Source organism: Amblyomma maculatum, chromosome 2 (assembly GCF_055883805.1).
Source record: "Amblyomma maculatum isolate TAMU_Amacu chromosome 2, ASM5588380v1, whole genome shotgun sequence".
Lineage (NCBI taxonomy): Eukaryota > Metazoa > Arthropoda > Arachnida > Ixodida > Ixodidae > Amblyomma > Amblyomma maculatum.
The window spans coordinates 215,544,804-215,566,956 of NC_139345.1; the positions used below are offsets into that span (position 1 = coordinate 215,544,804).

The following is a 22,153-nucleotide window of genomic DNA, read 5'->3' on the forward strand; positions in this document are numbered from 1 at the left end:
TTGAAAGTGCTCACTCCTAGACGTGTCAAGTCTGAACTTTGCCTCCTAGTCCATCACGTGTTGAATGCTCTTCCTCCAGTCTTCCGCCGTTACATGCTTGATTTTCTCCCTCAAGATGGCATCGACCGTAGACAGCTTGAAGTCTCTGTTGTCCGCAGTCATGCCATTTTTGACCTTGGCCCACACAAGCTCAATTGGATTACATTTGCAGTGGTATGGCGGGAGCCTGAGTACAATGGCCCTTACAGCGGCGTTGTCTACGATGTAGCTCAGAAAGCGTGACTTTACAGATGCCACAAGCTCAAGCAGCGGCTCCTTTATCATCCCTTCACCGTATGTGATGTTCTTGCTTGTGAGCCACTCCTGTATCGTTTCCTTCATGCAGGCTGTCGTCGGCAATTTCTCTTCTCGCCGGCTATGGTAAGGCGCATGTCTAAAACAATGACGCTACCAGCTGGCAACTTCTGCAGAGCGTTAATAAAGCCGCCCTCAAAGCGATTGCAGTCCATTTCCTCGTGCTAGTGGCCGGTCTTTTGGCCTCGCAATACATCAAAGCAGCCGTCGGCGACGCCATTCTCGCTGCCGATGTGCGTGAAAATCAGGCGCTGACCTTTCCCAAAAGGTTGTTTTAGACCCGTCGTCAGGCCACTTGATCGATCGAACAGGCGTCTGCGCTTCTGCACCACGGTGTCTGTCCACACGATCGACCAGGTGTGTCCCGCCGTCACCCATGTCTTGTTCAGGTAGAAGATTATTCGGCATTTCGCCCAGTAGCGCTCCACGTCACGGAGGTAGCGATTCCGCCAATCGGTGATGTCATCCCGGTCAATAAGCAGCGAGGTTCGGCTTCTCTTTTCGTGCTTGAAGCCGATCTCGGCAAGCAGGCGACGCACAGTACACGTCTTAGTGATGAGAGTTCCAAACGCTCCGAGAACTCGGTAGTTATCTTCTCAACCGTCGGTATCTTGTTGCGGCGAAAGAAATCGTGCACACATGACCTCAGCGCACACAACATGAAGCCGTCAAACTTCGCGCTGCGTCTTCTCTTCTCCGCATTGCGTGGGCGCTTTCCCGACGGCGTCGTCAGTGTGCCACCCGAAAAATGCGAACTTTTAACTTCCTCCCTCACCCTGGACACAGTCCTTTCGCTGACACCGGGCATGTCGGCGACAAACTTGCTCGTGTCCTCTACGCTGCGTTCAGGCTGCCTGTTACGCCAAAACGTGTAGCAGTTGAAGATCGTGTTGCGTAAATCGCCGTTATGTTGCCGTTCTTGTTCCTGCCGAAACTCTTTGGTGGTGTCGTAATCGATGCGACTCAAGGGTCGTTCGGCAACAAAAGGTCGCGTTCCGATGTCACCTCGCTGGGCTCCATGGCGGAAAAGAATGCTGTGCGCGAACGTGCGCTAACTCACAACATTGCAAGTTCGCAACCGCAAGAAAAAAGAAAAGAAAAAAGTAGCAAATAAAAAATAAGCCTAACACATTAAAAAATAACCTTGTGAAAGCACACAACGTATATACGAATCTTCTGGTATTGAGCCAGACGGCTTTATAGCTACACGCCCGGTGCCGTCGATCTTGCTCCGTACCAGAGGACGCACATCTACTGAAAAATTCTGTATAAAATTCGTACAGGAAATCATATACAGGTTTACTGTACAGGATCTGGGATACAGGATTGGGGGCTATTTCAGTAAATTCCTGTACTGCCCTGGAAAGTCCGGAATGAAACTGCGCGGAGCTCTGATACCGGATTGGCCTGTATGGTTGATGGCCCTAGTTTCCGGAAAGAAACGCGTCACCAGGGTGGAAAAAGCATGCAACAATATAAAATAAAATGACTACATTTAAAATAATAAATAAAATTAAAAAAAAAATAAAAAGTTTGCTACAGAATGTGAAATCGAACCTCGGTCCTTATAGTCTTCAGACGGACACCTTAACCACTACTCTACGGCGGGTTATGGTTACAGTGGTTATTATTCAGTATATGTAGCTACTTTTGCTCTTTCGTACTTTTATATTTTCCTTGGAAGTAGAATATGTGGCCGTAATTCACCGATCGCCCTTTAAACACGCTGAATACCTTTGCAGGCTATCACGAGGGTTCACAAATGTGCCGTATCTTATAATGCGTCGCTTTATTGAAGGCAAACCTCAAGATATCATAATTTACTAGTGCTGATGTGTTTTTCATTGTCTACGAACGCTTATAAATTTTCCTACATACAGAGATATCCGGTGCACTAATACTTGTAATACTGGGCGTTTTAGCTTCACGGGCTACCAGCGGAGCATCGATGTCAATGAATACACTTCCGACTGAGCGGTTTCAATATGTAAACATTTGAGATTGCGTCGCCCGGTGTGCGGCTATCTGCGCATCTTTCGATGGTCGGCGATGTTTGTTTATTTTTTCTCGAACAGTTTTTTGTCCTCGCTAGCGAAACGATACGTTTGTGCTTCTACTTTCGTGTTGTAGACGGCAGATCTTCAGTCGCAGATATGAAGACGCACCGCAAGATCGTACGAGCTGCAGCGACTGTTGTACGCGCAAAAGCGACGCGACGCGCGTATATGCTTGCTAGCGCACCCTTTCACGGCTTCGTATTTTCGAGGTATTTGGGAAACGAAGCGTGCCCTTTATATACAGAACAGTTGTATAATATGTTTGGTATCATGCTTATTTAGTGCGCTGGCGTGTCCGGCATGGTCATTCTGGTTGAGCTTCGTCGATCGGCCCGGCTTCTGTTCAGAAGCGGAATACTCTGCCCGGTATCAGTTCCAGAAATGACACGTTCGTCCGGTTTCTGGTTAATTGATACAGGCTGAACACTACATAACACCACTACATTTGAAAAAGAAAAACAAGTAAAGAAAAAAAAAAAAGAAACAAAAAGAAAATAGAAAAGGAAAAAATATTACATGTCATTCGAACTTCGGTCTTTTCAGCCAGCAAGCACGCACTTTAACCACTACATTTTTTTTTCTTTATTTCCTGGCTTTGGTTCATACCATTTCACAAGAACACAACACGAATAACACAAAACAAAGTACATATTGGAAGGTCATCATCAGCCAATATCAGGCTGGCTTCGTCTCAGTACATTAAAACTCCCGCAACGACAGCAAAGGCTCTACCTTTGAGAGCCATTCGGGAGGTTCAGCAGCCACTTTCTGTATGGCAATAAACCAATTCACACTTTCTCGAAAGTATATTCTAGCGGGTCGAGCATCCCTGTCGCAGTGATAGCCCGCCATTCTGGAGCGCCATATAGAGTGGAGGCCCATGAGCATGATTAAATCATACGGAACGCCATCTTCATTATCAATGCTTAAATACCGGATGCCGTGGGAGTCTAGTGGAAAGAAAAAAAAAAGAAACAAAAAGAAAATAGAAAAGGAAAAAAAATTACATGTCATTCGAACTTCGGTCTTTTCAGCCAGCAAGCACGCACTTTAACCACTACATTTTTTTTTTCTTTATTTCCTGGCTTTGGTTCATACCATTTCACAAGAACACAACACGAATAACACAAAACAAAGTACATATTGGAAGGTCATCATCAGCCAATATCAGGCTGGCTTCGTCTCAGTACATTAAAACTCCCGCAACGACAGCAAAGGCTCTACCTTTGAGAGCCATTCGGGAGGTTCAGCAGCCACTTTCTGTATGGCAATAAACCAATTCACACTTTCTCGAAAGTATATTCTAGCGGGTCGAGCATCCCTGTCGCAGTGATAGCCCGCCATTCTGGAGCGCCATATAGAGTGGAGGCCCATGAGCATGATTAAATCATACGGAACGCCATCTTCATTATCAATGCTTAAATACCGGATGCCGTGGGAGTCTAGTGGAAATTCTTTCTTTATCGTACGTTGCAAAACATCCCAGAAATAAACCCCTTCCCAACAATGCAAAAAAACATGGTCTATTGTTTCCGGCTGCTTGCAGATTAAACAATGCGCCCCCCACGGTAAAAAAAAATCCCTTTCCTCCAAAAACTTCTTTACTGATAATGTTCCGGTGTGTAATTTAAAGAAAAATGTCTTAGCTCCTGGCGACACCTGCATTTTCTTTACTCTCTTCAAGACATCTCTGCCCGGACCTCCACTGTATAAGGTTCTGTACAAGGGTTGTGGCAAAACAATGTCACATAAATCGCGATACAGCTTTTTTCGTTTTACAGTGGACAAATATTCATTAGAAAAACGCACTGAAAGAAGTCTTACACTAGCGACGACCTCCCTGTAATAACCAAAAATCCTACCCGTAGCTTCTTCTGTGGAGACAACAAACTCCGGCAGTAGGCGCCGTAGCCTAACTTGGCAGACGGTGCGTAAGAAAGGGTCCGAAGCATCCCGAAAAAACAAAAACCGGTTGACCACCTGCCGTAAAAACAGATGGCCGAGTCCCAAACCGCCGTCTTTTACCCGACGGAACAAATTCGTCCTGCTGCAGCGTTCCCATTTACCTGCCCAAACAAAAACGGCGAAAATCCTGTGTAACTTCTGTACGTTTACGCGCGAACAACTCAAAACTTGCATTGCGTACCAAAGTTTGCTGATAAAAAAAAGATTGCATACAGTAGCTCTGGCAAAAATCGACATGTTTGCGCCTTTCCACTCCTCGGCTCTCTCCCGTAGTTCGGTCATTTGCCCTTTCCAATAATGCTCGCTTTCGCGGTAGGCACCCAGCTCGACGCCCAAGTACTTGGTCGGTGTGTCTGTCCACGTAACATTGGCAAAGCGATCTGGTTTCGATGGCCACTGTCCATGCCAGAGCCCAAGGCACTTGGCCCAGTTCACCCCGCTACCGGTAACTTGAGAGAAACCACTACACCACGGCAGGACACAGTGATCGTGGTTATATATCTACTTATGTAGTCGAGATGGCTATTTTGTATGGTTATTTTTGTAGGGTGTACAATTTGTGGTCGTAATTGAACGATCGCCCTTTAAACACGCTGCATCTTTTTCCTGGCTATCACGAAGGGTTATCCATGTCCCGCATCTTTACAGTGTATCGCTTTCTTGCCGACAAACCTCCGAATGTCACAATTTACTAGTGCTGATGTGCTTTGTCATCGTCTTCGAACGCATGCAATTTTTGCTACATATAGATATATGCGGTGCACCAACCCTTGTAATACTGCTTGTTTTAGCTTCACCTGCTGCCAGCGGAGCCGCGACGTCAATGAATTTACTTCTAACCAAGTGTTTTGCATGCGTAAACACTCGAGGAAGCGACTCCCGATGTCCGGCTGACCTGTGCATATTTCGATGGTCAGCGATGTTTCATTTATTCTCTTGCTAGCACTTTCGCGTTGAAGGTGGCAGATCTTCAGTCGCAGATTATGAAGATGCACCGCAAGATCGTATAAGCTGCAGCGACTGTTGCACACGCAAAAACAAAACGCGATGCATGTATATACTTGCTAGCGCACACATCCACGGCTTCATATCTTCTATACTCCGTTTCATACATCAGGTGCAACGCAGCGAAAGCTACGCAAGTAGTCCGCAAGAAAAAAAACAGGAGACGTATCACTACGCGCTCGTTCTGTAGGCGAGTGGTTCCTGCCGAAACGGGCTCTATTCCGAGCATACACGTTTGTAATAACATGCTTCGCATGCTTAGACATCTTCAAGAGCGGATCTTATAGAAAAAATGCGCACCAAAGAACCATATTCTCAAAAAGAGATGCGCAGCGCGGAGGGCACAGCCAGCGCCATCTGGTGGCACAGCTGGCAAGGTTGCGGGGCAGCAAAACGCGGCACGAACAAAAACGACATAAATAAACATACAAATTAGCCGAATCCGACCTTATCTCCCTAAAAAAGGTGCTTTTTATGAAGTTGATGGCAAATGTAAAATGTATTAAGCTTGCAGACAAAGCAACTATTATTTTCTCTCGTCAAGAGCAGGCACTATTTTTTATCGCGGATGCGGAGAGCACTAACAATAACTGTAGCTTTGGTAGTGTTGCACTTGATGTATGAAACGGAGTATAGGTATGTACGAAACAACGCGTACTTCACATATACAGAAAAGTTTTAACGTATAATATGTATGGTTTCATGCTTATTTAGCGTGAAGGCATGTTCCGACGTGGTCATCCTGGCTGAGCTTCACGATCCGCCCGAGTTGTACTGAGAAGCGGAAATACTCTGTCCCGTATCAGTTTCATCCATATCGGATTTGTCCGGTTTCTGTTAAACCGGACATGACCTGTCCTGTATATGAGCTCAATACAGGACTGGTCCGCCCTGTTTCATATCCATACCGGACTGGGATGTCATGTATAAGATGCATATTGGAAATCGTCTGCCCTGTATTAACTCGATACCGGTTTAGATCGTCCGAATTGAGATTCATACCGGACATGACCTGTCCGATATAAACCCGTTTAAGCTTCATACAGGACTGGTCACACCGGTATCAAATTTATACGGGATAATAAAGGACCGGTTCAAACCCGTCTGTCGCGATACGGGATTTTTCACTAGGTGTTGTAGACGGCACGGAGTTATTTTTCTCTCGCGATCTGGCATGTGCTATAGCATTTTCCATCATGATAGTTTTACGAGACCACTACAAATCTTATTTATACCGAGAAATACGCGGAGTCACTCGGAGAATAAACAGTTAAAGGATACGCACGTCTCCGTTGTCTCGTCCTGTCTCGGGGATGACACTGGGCCATACAGTTGGTGACCCGGCATTTAGCGCACCTAAGTACAATAGGATGTCCGCTTTCCCTAAACTTTAACGAAGACGACGTAAATCCGCGCAGCTGGCATGGAGCAGAATCAGACACAGACTCCTAGCACCGTCAGGCGAGCCCAGCGAAGCCGTTTCTGTCGTGGCTGTCTATCTTCCACCGTACCGGGAGCGCAACCCGGTTGTGTGGTTCCTTCAAGTGGAATCGCAATTCCAGCTCGCCAGAATCACATCCAAAAAGCAAAACATTCCACCACGTGATCAGTGCACTGCCATAGAAAGATGCAAAGGAGCTGTACGAGATTCTCACCTTGTCAGCACCACTCTCCCGCCACATTGCTATTGTGCTCAAGCCAGCCCTACTGCAAAGCACGGCCGCATCAGAGAGGAACAGAATACAACAGCTGCTCTCCGCGGAGGACCTCGGCGACCGACGGCCAAGTCAGCTGTTGCGGCGAATATCGCAGCTTCTCGGAAATAGCGCACATATCACGAACAATGTTGTGTAGCGTGAACTTTTCCTGCAGCACCTACAATACAACGTGCAAATGGTGCTTACCACTGCCACAACCATGGACTTGACATCGCTGGCTTCGCTAGCTAAAAGTGATGGGAGTGGCCAACGACATCTCAACGTCGCTGCCGTCAACACGTCCACACAAGCGTCGCTGTTGGCCGCTCAATGTCACTGCTCTCCAGCCGCCTCATTTTGCTTCCACTATAGAAGGAATGCACACCAGCCAATGCTAGCCGTTCTTTTCGGAGGTCGAAATCTCCAACATGGCGCTCACACTGCTCCTCAAGCGTCATGTTTTCGCGCTTCTGCTTCCTTTTCGTCGTTCTCAACCGTCAGGCTCAAATCTTCAATGCACTCCGGGCCTTGAGGCGTCGACCGCTAATGGATAGCGATGTTAAATAGGTCTAACTACCTCCCATCCTTGCTGCAAAACAATTCAGCGCGAACATACTATTCCATCTTTACCCATATACATTCCATGATAATACCACTCTTCCAAACAGCTTTCGCGCATTGATCAGGTTGACAGGTTTAGAACCTCTGTTTGTTGCGGTCCATCATTACTTTCTAGCGTAGACAAGAGACGATAAACCCGACAAGAAATGTGGCGGAAACCTGGCTCATTCAGTTCAGTTCAGTCGTTCAGTCGAGTCCGACACTTCGTGACCCTATGGACCATATAACGCCACACTTTCCGGTCTCTCACTATCTTCCTAACATCATATACCTTCAGCTGCAACGCCTCGAGGATGCTATCTAACCATCGCGTTCGCTGCCTACCCCTTCTCCGGTAACCCTCAACCTTTCCCAACATCAAAACTTTCTCCAGCAACTCCTCTCTTCTCATCAGATGACCAAAGTAGCTGAGATTTAACTTTGGAATTTGGCCCTGCAATGAGCAGTCAGAGCATAGGCTCCTTTATACACTCTGTGCCTGTCAACTCCGCGCTCCGCGGACGTCATCGCCGTTCCTCCTCCGTTGACAAGTTACGCCGCTGGCTGCCGATAGATGGCAACAGACACGTAGGGTCACCCTCGCCAGGGGAGTGCTGGTGCGCCGTGTTGAAAAGCAGTCCGGATAGCCACGCGCTGCCGCTTTCTCGCTGTTTCGTGGACTGTTTTGCAGTGTGCAAGGTCATGCTTTTAATTTTCTCTGCCTTCGGGTGCTGCAGGAATACAGCATTGCACCAACCGGTAAGTGCCAGCTTTGCTCGATCCTTCCGGCGATCGCTGCGTAGTGTTCAGCCAGTTCAGCTGCCTTGAGGCTTGTAAAAACTGGTGACAGCACCAAACACTGTTTTTATTAAGCGTCAATACTGCAATAGTAATGTTAGATGTGCATCTGTGCTTGCTGGACTGTAATGCTAACTGCTTCCCTGCCTAGCTCATCTGCGTATTGTGTTAGATGTACTCGTGCGAACTTTTTTTATTTTTGCAGTGTATGCTAATTACGAAATTTTGTGATAAAATAGAAACGCAAGATTTACCTATTGTGAAGCTGACTAACTTAAAGTGAGGTAAATCGAATCGTGCAAAGCCGATATTAGTTTTTCTTGTCAACTAAATCACTGTCCCCCTCTAGCATCGGAAACCTGTGTGCCACGACATTCAGCCCCAATAACATCAGAAGAACCAGGTTTCTCTCGTCTACGACGCCTGGCTCCTGACAAACTTAAAGTTACCTGCGCAAAATTCGAGAACATGCTGTAACTTTGCATCATGAGACCCCGCTCCAGAAGCAGGGCATCTTCACTACGTCTTGTCCCTATGACGTCAGGAGACTAGAGACCATGCGGAGGCTAAACGTCTCTACGCAGCAAGTAAAATAGACCTCGTTCGGACCTATCACCAAATCCCGGTAGGAGAAGAAGGAATCCCCAAAACAGCAATCACAACACCGTTCGGACTGTTCGAATTCTTAAAAATGAATTCGGACTTCGCAATGCTATACAACCCGCCCCGCATTTCATCGACTTTGTCTTACGTAGCCTACCCTTCGTATTCGCCTTCATGGATGACAATCTCGTGGTGAGTTCATCTCCTGAAAAACAGGTGAAACACCTGCGCCTGGTTTTTCAATGCCTTTCGGCAAACTGCATTGTTATCACCACCGAAAAGAGTGATTTCGGGCAACCAGCACTCAAGTATCTCGGCCATCACTTGGACACCAACGGCATCCGCCCGCTTTCCGTCAAAATGCAAGTCATCATCGAGTTTCCCAAGCCCACTTATAAAATACGAAACTCCGCCAGTTTCTTTGCCTCGTAACTTTTACCGGCGACTCATCAGAACCTTCGCCACCTTCCTGGTATTCCTCGACCGCATAATTTACGGTAAGGACTCAGCGAAAGCATTGCACTGCGACCCTGCTGCGGATGACGCCTTTAGTGCAATCAAGCGCGCTCTGGCTGAGGCCACTTTGCTCGCCCACTCCAATTCGGATTGTCCCCTCATGCTCATGACATACGCTTCAAACACAGCACTCGGTGCTGTTCTTCAGCAGCAGGTCAGTTACTTGTAGCAACAACTCACCTCCTTCCAAAACGCATGACCTCTGCCCGCAGAAGTTAGTGTTTTCGGTAGCGAACTCCTCGCCATATATCTGGCAGTAAGTCATTTCCGCCACTTACTTGAAGGCCGAGTGTCCACCATTTTCACCGATCACATTGCACGCACCTACTTAACTGGTTAATCTGCATCCCTATTACACCTTTAGAAGTGCAACAACTTCCTTCATCTTTGAGTTCACTACAGACGTCCGACACATCAGTGGTAATGACAACACCACGGCTGAAGTCCTCAGTCGCGTGGAGGCGGTGACACGCAGTCATTCCAAAACATCAACTTCGTCCTCTATTTCTCTTCAACATGCATGAACTGTGGGTAGTGGAAACGGATGACGCGGAGCTCCCGCACAGGACAGAGCAAACATTCCTTCGAAAACGAATTTCCTGAAACAAAAATATTTTTTCTGCACTTAACATTTCCAGTCTCCCTGTGCATTTAAGAATATTTAGCAGAAATAACTGAGTTATCATAAGCCGTTCAAAAGTTATGGTATTTTTGCAACCCCTCCTGCACGCATCCGAAAACTAAACTGAAAGTTTCTGATTTCACCGTATATGATATCTCATCATAAATATCGCTTCATATTGTTACGGGAAATATTCACAGTACGGCAGTTGTCCACACCACTGAGGATGATCACAGCACAACACTCACACAGCACAGCACTCGTCTGCGCCTTCTTCTTCTGGGAGTCTGTCACACTTCGTTTTCGTCAGCACGGCCAGCTAATACTGCTCAGTAACACTACCCCTCCTCGGGAAAAGCACAGTCCCGGTGCGTTCTACGTTTGTGAAACAGAACGTGCATAATAGGGCTTCAGGCGGGACACATGCACTATTTCAGAGGATGGCGCTCTGGACGAGGATTTCGCAGGCACAGATTCAACTTCGTATGTGACGTCTGTCACGGGGCGCAAAACTCGGTAAAGGCCTGTGTAACGGGGCAAAAGTTTTTCACACAAGCCCACGCGACGGCACGGGAGCCACAGCAAGACGAGTGACCCAGGAGGGTAGTGGACATCACGGTGGCGACTGTCGTACCGGAACTTTTGAGAGTCTTGGGATGCAGAGAGCCTGGCATGAGCTATCCGGCGGGCATCATGAGCGCGGGCTATGGCATCACTGGCGTAAGTACTGGTGGCGTCTGCCGCGGGTAGTGAGGTGTCGAAGGGCAGTAACGGGTGGCGGCCAAATAACAGATAAAATGGGGAGTATCCAGCGGTAGAATGGATAGATGAATTGTAGGCGAATGTCACAAAGGGTAGATGAACGTCCCAATCCCGGTGGTCGTCAGACACATACATGGGCAGCATGTCTGTGAGGGTACGATTTAGGCGTTCCGTGAGGCCGTTGGTCTGGGGGTGATAGGCTGCGGTGAATTTGTGACGGACCGAGCACGAACGGAGAATTTCGTCAACCACTCGCGACAGAAAGCAGCGGCAACGGTCAGTTAGTAGTTCACGAGGGCCACCATGATGTAGAATCCCGCTTTCTAGGAGGAAGTCAGCGACGTATGTGGCGCAGCTGGTCGGGATGGCTTTGGTAATAGCATACCGCGTAGCATAATCGGTGGCGACGGCGATCCATTTGTTCCCTGAGGCGGAAACTGGAAAGGGCCGAAGAAGGTCAACACCTACACTGGAAAACGGGTCAGTGGGTATGGGGATCGGCTGCAAATGGCCTGAAGGTAAAATTGTGGTCTTCTTTCGACGCTGACACAATTCACATGCGGCAATGTATTGCTGGACGGAGCGGTAGAGCCCCGGCCAGTAGAAGCGTCGGCGCAGGCTGTCGTATGTGCGAGACACCCAGGTGGCCAGCCGTTGGAGCATCATGAAACTGGTCAAGGGTGGTGGAACGCAGATGTTGAGGAACAACGAGCAAAAGGTCTCCGCCGTCTGGGCGCATATTGCGTCGGTATAGGGTGTTCTCATGGAGTACATATAAGGCAAGAGATGGATCAGGTCGGTCGCAGGTCAGACGGAGGATAATGGAATAGAGCAAAGGATCTAAGTGTTGTTCGTCGGCAATGTTAGAAAAGGCCGACACAGAGAAGACACATGCGTCATCGTCAGAGTCGATATGAATAGGGGAGTCGACGGGATGACGGGACAAGCAGTCTGCCCCTTGTTGAAGCCGGCCGGACTTGTACACGACGGAAAATGTATACTCTTGTAATCGAAGCGCCCAGCGCCCCAAACGGCCTGTAGGATCTTTGAGGGAGGAAAGCCAACACAAGGCATGATGGTCTGTTATAACAGTAAAATGCCGGCCAAACAAATAAGGGCGGAATTTTGTAATAGCCCAAACAAGTGCCAGGCACTCTCGCTCTGTGATAGAGTAATTTTGTTCGGACGTAGATAAGAGGCGGCTGGCATACGCAATCACCCTTGTGTGGCCGTGTTGTCACTGGGCAAGTATAGCTCCAATGCCAAGGCCACTTGCGTCGGTGCGGAGTTCAGTATTGGCAGATGGGTTGAAATGGGCCAAGACGGGCGGAGTTGTGAGAGCAGCAATAAGTTCTGAGAAAGCTGCAACTTGTTCAGACCCCCAGGAGAACGAAACGTCTTTCTTTAGGAGATTGATGAGAGGACGAGGTAGCGCTGCGAAATTCGGGACGAATCGTCGGAAATAAGAACATAGGCCAATAAAGCTTCGAACATCGCTGGATGAACGTGGAGTGGGGAAATCTCTGACGGCACGAATCTTGTCGGGGTCAGGCTGAATGCCGGCAGCATTAACCAAGTGACCAAGGACTTCGATTTGTCGGTGACCAAAGCTGCACTTTTTGGAGTGTAGTTGCAGTCCCGCGCGGCGAAAAAGCACTAGGATTGTAGAAAGGCGACGGAGATGGCTTTCAAATGTACGCGAGAAAACTATTACATTGTCAAAATAACACAAACAAGTAGTCCACTTGAAGCCTCGGAGCAAAGAGTCCATCATACGTTCGAAGGTTGCTGGGGCATTGCAAAGGCCAAAAGGCATGACTTTGAATTGATAAAGGCCGTCAGGGGTGAAGAACGCTGTTTTTTCACGGTCTCTCTCGTCGACAGAGATCTGCCAGTAGCCTGAACGAAGGTCGATGGACGAAAAGTAGCTGGCTCCATGCAATGTATCAAGCGCGTCGTCTATACGCGGAAGAGGATACACATCTTTTCTGGTTATCTTTTTTAAATGACGATAGTCAACGCAGAATCTCCAACTGTTATCTTTCTTTTTGACCAACACAACAGGGGATGCCCAGGGGCTACTGGAAGGCTCAATTATGTCGTTCGCCAACATTTTGTTGACCTCTGTTTGGATGACGCGTCGCTCGGCAAGCGAAACACGATAGGGCCGCCTGTGAATACGACTGGCGTCACCGGTGTCGATGCGGTGACTGACAACTGTGGTTTGACCCAATGGGCGGGTACCGAAGTCAAAAAGGTCACTGTAGGTGAGCAAAAGCTGTTTTAACTCTGCGGCGAATTAAGGCTGGAGATCAGCTGCAATCATGCTTTTAACAGGATCAGGGCGCGATGTAGAGGACGAGGGAGTTGTTGCAGGGACGGCATTTGGATTATCGGTAGTCAGAGCTGAAATGGCACAATCGGCCATCGGCGACAGCTCTGCTAGTGAAATTCCCTCGGGCAGAACTTGAGTTGATAAGCTGAAGTTAAGGACCGGGAGAGTGGTACGGTTCTGAGAGATATGCACAATCAGATTAGGAAGGGTGACGTGCCGCTGCAAGATGACATCAGTAATGGGACACGCGAGATAGTCGCCGTCTGGGACGGGTGGGAATGGTGACATAGGGATGTAGACGGCAGCTTCAGGAGGAAGGTGGCAGAACTGTGCTGATCGAAGGCGGGGTGAGCAAGAGAGGTCTTCAGAGCAGAGCGGAAGGTCCAAGCGTAGTAGGCCGGTAGAGCAGTCAATGGGGGCACAATGGGCTGTTAAAAAGTCAATGCCAAGGATAACGTCGTGGGGGCATTCTTGGAGGACGTTGAACAACACTGGAGCATGACAACCATCAATGGTAACTCGCGCTGTGCACATGCCAACTACGGCAGCAGGGCTTCCATTGGCGACGCGAACTGTGGGCGAGACGGCTGGAGTAAGGACTTTTTTGGGGCGACGGCGAAATGAGGAGCTGAGAACGGTTCAGTTGGGCGCCGGTATCAATGAGCGCAGAAACGGGAACACCATCCACAAGGACGTCGATGCGATTATTTTGTAGGGCAGGGGTCAGCAGAGGTTTTTCCGTCCGGGTCACAAATGCAGCGTCACCTCCGGGAGCTGCATTGGCTAGTTTTCCGGTATGTTGCTGGAATAGGACGGGGACAAACGGCGGCGAGGAAGAGGAGAACGCGAGCGTCGGGTCTGCGGGGATGGTGAACGGTTGGCAGCACGAGCAGGGACACCGGGGTCCACAGGGGTCTGGTCGGGGCGAGGTGAGGTATAGCGAGGGGCATAGTCTCCGCGGCGGTCGACGTAGGTGAATTGACGAGATTGCGTGTACCAACGGCGACGGCAGTGACGGGAAATGTGGCCAACGCGGGAACAAGTAAAGCAGATGGGACGATTGTCGCGGGTGCGCCACTCATTCGAATTGCGGTACTGATATCGGGGCGAGAAACCGGCGGTGGGTGAGGCAGCTGCAATTACTGGAGGGGCAGGTCCTGAATCCGCGGTGTCGGTGCGGCAGGTAGAATGGGAAGCGCCGCAAGGAGAAGCCTTCGACGAACTCAAGCGCCGCCTGCAATGCCCTCCTGTACTTGGCCATTTTGATGAAAACGCCGAGACCGAAATTCCCACCGACGCGAGCAGTGTGGACCTAGGAGCCGTTCTCGTTCAGAAGAGTGCCGGACAGGAGAAAGTAATCGCCTACGCTAGCAGGTCACTCACAAAAGCCGAAGTCAATTACTCGACGACCGAGAAGGAGTGGCTTGCAATCATCTGGGCCACTTCTAAGTTTCGTCCATACCTATACGGCCGACCATTCAAGGTGGTAAGCGACCATCACGCGCTCTGCTGGCTGGCTAATTTGAAAGATCCTTCCGGCCGCCTTGCCAGATGGAGCCTACGACTTCAAGAATTTGACATGACTGTAGTCTATAAGTCGGGCCGAAAGCATTCCGACGCAGACTGCTTATCCCGCGCTCCCGTCGATGCTCCCCCGAAGGACGATGACGACGCCTTTTTGGGACCGGTAAGCGCCAGCAGTTTCGCAGAACAACAGCTATCAGACCCTGAGCTGAAAGCGCTAGCCGATTACTTGGGAGGAAAGACCGCTTCCCCTCCTGGTGTGTTCAGGCGACATTTATCATCCTTCACGTTAAGCAAAGGCCTCCTCGTGAAGAAGAACTTCGCACCCAACAATACCGCGCAGCTTCTCGTAGTGCCTAAAGCCCTCCGGCAAGAAATTCTGCAGGCATTGCACGATGAGCCCACAGCAGGTCACCTCGGATTTGCGCGCACGTTGCGTCGAATCCAAGAGAAGTATCACCATAGAGAAAGAGATTGGTAAAGAGCGGACACTCCCATAGGGACCAGCGGCCCATTTGACTGTAGTGCACCAAGCGGCCGGCGGCAACTACTTCCGGTCTTGCTGAAAGGCGCGCGATTTGAATGCTAGCCGTGCGCTACGCCCTTTTGGCGCATTATTTTGGTATTAGATGGTCTGCTAGTGTTTCTATTTATTTTCAGCATGCATAACAGGAAAAATATATTCCCAGTTCTCTAAACTGGCCATCAACGCAGCTGCGCCACAGCCTTTGCAAAACAGTATTGCAGAAAAGACGCCATGTGCTTTGTGAAATTAATTTATTTTGCTGCATATAAAACACGAGATGGAACAGATGTAGACGAATGCATTGACATTACTTAACACACATTCGGCGATGTGCACAATGCAGAAAAATAAAAATACACAAGGTGAGAAACAGCACTTAGGTAGAGACAAAAAATAGCATAACTGATTTCCGAATTATTGCAAATGATATGTAACAAAACAGGCATTATACATAAGCTACACAGTCCCAGTCGCGGCTACCTTAGCAAGGGTAACTTGTGTTGTCCCGGGCAGAGAGGATAACTGACGCTTGAGGGAAGGCCACACCATTCAGTCATCGCATCTGCCGTGCTTCGGCTGCACTCCGTGGGTCCATGCAGTGCTGTTGGAAAAGGAATGAACATGATGCAGAAGGTTGCAATGAAATGTAAGGCCACTGCACCGCGCACACATCTGTGCATGTGGGTGGGTACTGAAAACTTGGTGAGCAGCAGTTATGGTCCAGAACAGAAAAGCTATCATTCGTAAAATTGATACAAAAGCTACTTTTGCAACGTAGAGGTCAGGAAATGCAGGCTACCCGAACCTATCTGAAAATGTATTTCTGCAGAGAGTGAAATAACAGCCACTAAACTAACAATATTCCTCAAAAGCACAGCTGAAGCAATGACGCTTGCAGCATAATAAAACATTTTTCACTTTAACGTTGTCCCGTTAAACGTAACGCGACACCACGCAAAACTAGCCGTTCGCAAAACCGCGGCCGGCGGGCACGCCATGTTGGCTTGCCTTTCATACGAGACTTTTTGAAGGGCAGACCACCGCACTGAGCTAAACTGCCCGAAATGCCTCGCAGTTTTACAAGAATGAAACATTTCTCACCTTGCGGTTGCCCTGTTAAACGCGACACCACGCAAAACTAGCCGTTCGCAAAACCTCACGCCATGTCACATGTCATCGCGGCCGGCGAGCCATATTGGCGAGCGCCTTGTCATGCCTGTTGGCTGCCCTTCACGTGCGACTTTGTGAAGCGCAGACTGCCGTACTGAGCTAAACTGCCTGAAATACTGCGTAGTTTGACAAGAAAGTCAAGAATGAAACGTTTCTCACTTTACCGTTGCTCTGCTAAACGCGACAGTTAGCAAAACTAGAAGTTCGGCAAACTGCGTCAGCATGGCCGCACCGGCCGGCAAACACGCCATTTTGGCGCAACGGCGTGCCTTGGTGCCTTCACATGCCACTTTGTCAAGCGTAACGGACTGCGCCTGAATAGCCGGCGCGCCTGTTCACGAGCTGCGAAGTTATTGGCACCGGCCAGCATGGTCAGCGTAAACTGCTTGAAATGCAGCGTAGTTAAGCGAAAAACGTTGCTCACCTTGCCGTCGTTTCAAACCGCTGTCGTTCCGCGCAGCAGCCCACGAGAGGTCTGTGCCGCACAAGCGCGGTGAGGCACGAGCACATAACCGCTCCCTTCGACTTCTTGTCGTCTGCTCCTGCTCCGGCGGGCTACCGCTGCAGCGAGTGCCGTCGCGCGCGCGTCCGCGCATGCGTACGTTGGTGCCGCCATCGAAGCGCAAAAAGTCGCGCGTCATTTCCTGGGGCCAGTTTTCGCCGAGTGACCTCTCTTTCCCAATCTCTTTCTCTATGGTATTACTGGCCGCGACTGCCTGCCGAAGTTGCCCACTACGTGAAGACGTGTCGTGAGTGCCAACGACGCAAGACGCCGCCGATCAGACCAGCAGGACTACTAAACCCGATTCCGCCCCCAATCCTGCCCTTTCAACAAATTGGGATGGATCTCCTCGGCCCCTTTCCATCTTCGTCTATGGGTAACAAGTGGATCATCGTGGCCACTGACTACCTTACCCGTTACGCCGAAGCAAGAGCACTACCAAATGGTACCGTGGCAGAAGTCGCCAAATTTTTTGTCGAACAAATTCTCTTGCGACACGGCGCCCCAGAAGTGCTCATCACGGACAGGGGAACGGCGTTTACGGCAGAGTTGACAAAAGCCATCCTGGAATACAGTCACACAAGCCATCGCCGAACAACTGCGTATAATCCCCAGACCAATGGCCTTACGGAGCGCCTGAACAAAGCGATCGCGGACATGATCGCTATGTACGTCGACGCAGAACACAAGACCTGGGACGCCATCTTGCCATACTTGATCTTCGCGTATAACACGGCAGTCCAGGAGACGACCAGAGCGACCCCATTTAAGCTTGCGTACGGCAGGGAGCCCACGACGACGCTCGACGCAATGCTGCCGCACGTAACCAGCGAGGACAACCTTGACGTCGCCGCCTACCTGCAGCGTGCAGAGGAAGCCCGACGACTCGCACGGCTGCGTATTAAAGAGCAACAGCGCACCGACAGTCGACGATACAATTTACGACGACGCCACGCAGAGTACAATCCAGGAGACCAAGTGTGGGTTTGGACACCAATTCGCCGTCGCGGATTAAGTGAAAAGGGGCTCCGTCGATACTTTGGGCCATACAAAATCCTTCGCCGCGTCGGACCACTGGACTTTGAAGTCATTCCCGACGGAACGTCAGCATCACAACGGCGACGCGCACGCCCAGAAATTGTACATGTTGTACAACTGAAGCCATATTACGCGCGTTAAAGAATCTGACGTGTTTAAACTTTGCAGTGTTTATGTTTAAGTTTCTTTGTTTTGGAACATCGAGGCGATGTTTTTTTAAGGGGGGAGTAATGCCGCGAAACCTTCAAAACAGTGTTTGTTGTTTTTTACCAGCCGCCGGCATACAGGCTTATCACTCTGATTCTGGACCGCGTATCAGTTCCGTAATCTTTGTTTGTTAATGCTCGATGTCGCGAGTCACACCTTTATCAGTTTCGTTGTAGCGCAAGATTCACAAAGATCTATCTCGATGATTCCGGCCACTCGTGTGCCTTTCTACAATGTTGCAGCCCGTGCTGCTAGCTGTTTGCGACGTTATCTAGATTGTTCTGTGCAGCCTTTAAATTGAGCGTTGACGAGTGTGACGGGCATTCTTTGTTCGACGATCGACGAGCACGTTTGTTTCTATCGCTGCCGCCGAGTTGCTTAGTTCTTTTGCGGGCGCAAGGCAGCCCAAATAAACAGTTTCTTTAGTGCAATCATCGACCCCCTTCATTTGTGTCGTCGACCTCGCCACCACTACGTGAAAATACCGGCAACCTCTTGGCGAACAACATCCTGAATGAGTGATATTGTAGCCAAGGTATTGTCGGGGGTATGCGAGAGTGAAGCTGCAGGAGTCATTGCCTCGAGCTCTTGGGGGACGATGCGGGTCAAAGTAGTGTCATTAGTTGGCGGTCGAGGAGGCGGAAGATCGACACAGGAAGAGCTTGCAGCCGTGTTCGGTAGACGGTCGAAACGATGAGATATGCGCCTCTGTTTCGCTTGTTCGAAACGTCGGCACACTTGTAGCACAGAGTCCACGGTGGAACAATCCCTAGATAAAAGGAGGTTGAAAGCATCGTCGGCAATGCCTTTTACTATGTGGCCGACTTTATCCTCCTCAGGCATGGCGTGGTCGACTTTGCGGCACAGGGATAGGACGTCCTGTATATAAGTGATGTAAGACTCTGTAGACGTTTGCGTGCGAGAAGCGAGCGCCTTTTTGGTGGCAATGTGACGGCCAATGGGATTTCCGAAGAGGTCGTGGAGCTTCTGCTTACAGATATCCCAAGATGTGAGGTCCTCTTCATGGGTCTCAAACCACACCCGCGCTGTCCCAGTCAAGTAAAAGATAATATCAGCAAGCATAAGTGTGGGATCCTACCTGTTGTGCTTGCTGACTCGTTCGTATAGGGCCAGCCAGTCGTCGACATCAACGTCGTCGGTCCCACAGAAGGTTCCGGGGTCACGGGGATGGGCCATAACGACAGCAGGTGCGGCGGCAGTAGATGTAGCGGCGTCAGTGGTCATAGTGGTGGTAATGATGCGTCGGCCGCTGCGGAGATCCAGCTTGTGACGGGGATCGATAGATTCACCTCCACCAAGAGATGTTACGGGAAATATTCACAGTACGGAAGCTGTTCACACCACTGAGGATGATCACAGCACAACACTCGCACAGCACAGCACTCGTCTGCGTCTTCTTCTTCTGGGAGTCTGTCGTACTTCTTTTTCGTCAGCACGGCCAGGGAATACCGCTCAGTAACACTATACATGCTACGTAATTATAATTTGACTAAGTACGTTATAAAAGCTTTTGGAAACATTTTGTTGTACCTAATATTTTCGATTTATTCAAAACTTTCCACTAGAGCGCTGCAGGGCGCTCCGTCATTCTATTGTTTACATTGCGCGCGTTTGCTTTCAGCGTTGTCCGGGTTGTTTGTGCTCATTCATAAGATATTTTCACCTTGCACGCTTACAGCTATAGCCTTGGAAGGAGAAAGCTAGAATAATAAATGCAATATGGCAAAGTTCAGGGTAAAAAGAAAACGTCAACGAAAGTTCCTATGGGAACCAGCACACCAAGCGTGCAGACAGCCCGGCAGTCAGCTGGAGATGTAAAACAGCCGAGAAAAAAATGTGCGCTTCATCTCGCTCAAAAGGAGATTGTGCTGCTTCCAAGGAGGGCCCAAACGACGAGCTTAGTGGGTTTTACATTAACTGAATGTTTTTTTTTAATACCTGAACATCTGCTTCCAATCTTTAAATTCAGTTTTCTCGAAACTCAATTTTTTGCACGTTGTATTCACGCGAGCAGCGATAACGTCTCTTCTATTCATTGCATAATATTTTGCGTACTGTTTCTTTATACACTACGCTGTGCACTCAAGCAGAATGACTGAAAACGGAAAGTAAGTTTTTATACTGTTCCCTATTGTTCTGAAAACAAATTGCCAAATGTAAACTTTTTCTGCTTTTTTTATGATAACACAACTTAGCTTAGAGATGCAATTATTGTAGTTAGGTGCACAGAATCACATCTGCCATTTCGTTGTTATCGCTGTTGGTGTAAGGCCCATATTTTGGCAATTTTTTATTTTTATACAATTTTTGTTTTACAGGTCCAATTATTTTATTGTGGCAAAGGTTCCAATTACCCCGCCTTTATAGTTCAAAAATATAATTGTAAATATTTGACCAAAATTTCTAAGCTTTCTCGAAGGTGGGGACATACCTCAAGCTCGAAACATCATCAGCTGGACTATACCCACTGCAGGACGAAGGCCTCTCCCATTTTTTCCGATTACCTCGGTCCTGTGCTAGCTGCATCCGCTTGAACCCTGCGAATGTCTTAATCTCATCCACCCACCTAAAATTCTGCCACCCCTTGCTACGCCTACCTTCCCTCGGAATTCTTCTGGTTAATCTCACAGACCACCGGTCACGGTGTAAGAAATATTTCTTACACCGTGCCACCGGTTATCATCTCTTCGCACTACATGTCCTGCCCATTCCCATTTCTTCCTAATTTCGGCGACACTATCAGTAACTTGAGTTATTTCTTTGACCCACTCTGCACGCTTCCTATCTATTAACGTTACACCTACCATTTGCCATTGCATGGCCCTCTGCGTTGTCCTCAACTTAAGTAGAACCCTTTTCATTAACCCCCATGGTCCGTACCAACAGGATGCAACTGTCATGCAATTTTCTCTGGAGGGTACCGGTAAGCTGCTTGTCATAATGTTTGAGTACCTTCCAAATGCGCTCCATCCCAAACTTATTCTGCTAGTTATTCCCCTTTCGTGGTCCGGATTTGCGGTCACTACTTGTCCTTACTATACTCGGGGACAACGTTCTGTGACAATGTGGTGGAAGCTACGGAGCCGGAACTCGCCAGCTCGCTCCGCACAACAATATAGTGCCTTCAGAAATTTCGCAGCTGATCCTCTGGAATGTTACACTGCAAGGGACCGACGGGCACAACAGATTAGCGCGGGTCCCGATGGAACCCTGTGGCGAACGCTTAACAATGGCAGTGCACTCGTGACGACAGGCGGGTCGTGACAGGACCGCACTGTTCTTTTCTTTCCTTTTCTTTTTTTTTTGTACTCCGGGTTGAGCGCGCTGTCTCCACCTCGCGGGGGCAGGTGAGACGCTCATTCAATGCAAGCGCCCAATTGAAGGACGTGACCCTAGGAGTTTTGCCTTTCCTTTTTTTTTAGAGAGAGGGTTTAGTCCTCTTAAAGTAGAAGGGGGCGCTGGACGCTGAATGTTCAATCAGTCAATCAATCAATCAATCAATCAATCAATCAATCAATCAATCAATCAATCAATCATTTTATATCCAGTTTTCTTTAAAAAAACTGAGGGCGGCAAGATAAAAGCAGTCATTACGACCGCTTGATAAGCCTCGCCACCCCTACAAAGAGGCAGTTTTGTAGCGACTGAAAGGGCGAGATTGATATACACTTGTTACACAAGGAAGAAATAGAAGGTAAAAGACGCATACACTCAAAATTATCAGGGTACATCGGACGTTCAGGAATAAAAAGACAGAAAAAGAAAAAGAAAGGGAAAAGAAACATAGTGGTTACATAACATTACAATTCAATACATGTTTGCAGAAGCACAGTACAATCAATTTATTCAAG

The 22,153-nt window shown here is 48.8% G+C and overlaps 1 pseudogene; it reads right to left on the minus strand.

The window, feature by feature from the left end:
• Positions 1 to 640: 640 nt before the first annotated feature.
• On the minus strand, positions 641 to 9,860 carry LOC146201270 (uncharacterized; annotated as a pseudogene).
• Between the last annotated feature and the right edge of the window lie 12,293 nt (positions 9,861 to 22,153).